The following is a 2,329-nucleotide window of genomic DNA, read 5'->3' as shown; positions in this document are numbered from 1 at the left end:
TTTCCTACATGAACAACAAAACAAAACATGTGTTAGAGAATATCTTCTTCCCACTAAAAATGGGGCTTACAAAAGAGGGAGGCTGTTCTTATATGAATCTAGCCATTCCTTTAGCAAAGGAGTCTGAGGAGTAACATTATCATTTGATCCCCAAAAAGTGCTGTGTAGGAGACCACTTATTGGAACATACATTTCCCGCTGCCAGTACTAGGAGGTCTTATCCTCACACTTCCATTTGGTCACCAGATTAGGTAAGAAGGAGAGAGAAAAGTAGGAAAAAGAAGAAAATGGGAGAGGAGAGGAAAAAAGCGGGGAGGGGTGAGACTGATTATAGGAGAGAGCAATAAATAAAGGAGAAAGAAGGTGACTTGCTTGCCCACCTTTGGTTCTATGGTCCTATGAGCCAAAATGCATACTCAGTGACACGGTATCTCACAGAAATAGGGAAAAAGTGGTAAGCTGAGAGTGGTCAGGCCATGATGTTAATTTCTTTCCTGTACAAAGACAGTCTCTTGAGGACAAAGACCTGCCTCCTGTAATGTAATATCATAGCCCAGATGAGAGAGTTTCCTTCGAGGGAAGTTGGCGTGAAGTTCAAAACGTTCATGTGGATATCCTTTAGACTGGACATGCTTCACCAAAGCTAGTAGTTTAGCTTGCTCTGGAAGAGTGATTTGTTCTCTTTTTTCCATCTGGATACTGCAACATCAGCTGTGCTTTTGGTCCATTTACTTCAATGCCCTCCAGTATTCCATCTGATTTTTCTGGTGGCATCTCCAATATTTCTGAATCCACGGCTGGCAATCCTTGGTGGTTTGTGGCTGTTCCAGGCTCAGTTCTGGCAGGGCGCTCAGCCAGTGACCTTCTGTTCTCCTCTTTTCTATGCCCCAAATCTTTGTGGGGAGACTTTCCAGACTTGGCAAGATTCTCTATCTCCTCCTCTTCATCAGAGCCACAAACGGATATGAACTCTTCACTGCCAGAAAAAAATTCAGACTCAGATTCTTCATCTGAGCGGCTATCCTGTTTCGCCTGTGTGTAATCAAATGTGTCTCTTGCAAGGAGGCTCTGATGGCAGCTTCTAGCTGGCTGTCTTCACCTGCATCTATAAGGCTCTCCGAACAGGCACATTTTTTGTGGGGACTGCTAGAAAGTCCATCTAGTTGCCCATTTTCACACAGAAATCCCGTTACTTGGTCCAAGAAAGAAGATAGGTCTAACTGGTACCACTCTACTAGCTTCTGACCTGTCCCAGGATCCAAGATGGAAACATAGGGTAAATCCCCTAGCTTATAAAACTGTGTGTATCTCTGACTTTCCTCACTGTCGTGATAAACCTGCCAGAAAATGAAATGTTCCCGAAAAATATTCTCCACATCTTCCTTGCTCCGTACCTCCCGGTTGAGGCACTGGCATGCAAAGTCTTGTACATTTTGAATGTTTATCATCAGCCACTTATTCTGCATCTGGCCACACTCTTTGGCTGTTTCTAAGCTGCCTTCATGCATCAAATCAATGGGTGGCCTGAAGAGATCCGCAAGGGTAGTTAGTTTCTTATCTAGTGTTCCTGCATTTCTTAATTCCTGTTCTTGCCGAATAGTTTCAGTTTGAAAATCCCGGAAACCACCAAATATTGAACGTGCAGGCTGTCGTCTTTTAGGAGCACCAAACAAAGGTTCTAGTTCCACCAATATTTCTTGCTTTTGAGAAACTGAGGCACGGACTTCCTCGTCTGTGTGAGATCTGACAGTGGAGACACTTGCTGAACTGGTACTGGGCTCCTCAGCCATTCCTCCACCATCCAAAAACATAGCGACTGCCACCTCCAGATTATTGTGGTAGGTTTCAAGCATATGTTTCCCTACACTTTCACTTGCACTGGTGATGGCGGTGAACTGATGAATTAACCCCTTCAGCGCCAAAGACGCCGCGCAGTCACCCCATCTTACCTCCGCCGCCGCTGCTGCTGCCGAGCAACCTTCTGGTTCTTTTTAAAGATTTGTATCTCTCTGTTTACATTGCCCGTCTGTTCTTGCATGCTGTCTTCTTTATCCATTAGAGCCCTTAGTATGCTAATGGTAGTTGTTTTACGTTCGTGGTCTGATAATTCAAACATCCCTTCCATGTCTGGTTCTGATGCTCTTTAAATTTTTTTTTTTGTCTTTTGGTATACCATGTAATTTTTTCTTAATAGCTGACCAAGTTGTACTGGGTAAGAGGAATTGATACAAATAGGCCTTAGTAATGTGGGGGAAAGGTAAGCATTGTATAGTCCTATGATTAGGTCTTAACCTTTGAGTGAACCTACGCCCCTGGAATGTGGACTTCA

General features: G+C 44.0%; 1 pseudogene; it reads right to left on the bottom strand.

Annotated features, from left to right (window-relative positions):
- Nucleotides 1-482: 482 nt before the first annotated feature.
- Nucleotides 483-2,125, bottom strand: LOC137764464 (UBX domain-containing protein 7 pseudogene; annotated as a pseudogene).
- Nucleotides 2,126-2,329: the final 204 nt, after the last annotated feature.

This window comes from Eschrichtius robustus, chromosome 4 (genome assembly GCF_028021215.1).
Source record: "Eschrichtius robustus isolate mEscRob2 chromosome 4, mEscRob2.pri, whole genome shotgun sequence".
Taxonomy (NCBI): domain Eukaryota; kingdom Metazoa; phylum Chordata; class Mammalia; order Artiodactyla; family Eschrichtiidae; genus Eschrichtius; species Eschrichtius robustus.
The sequence above is the reverse complement of the archived record's forward strand: the minus strand, read 5'-3'. Positions and strand labels throughout refer to the sequence as shown.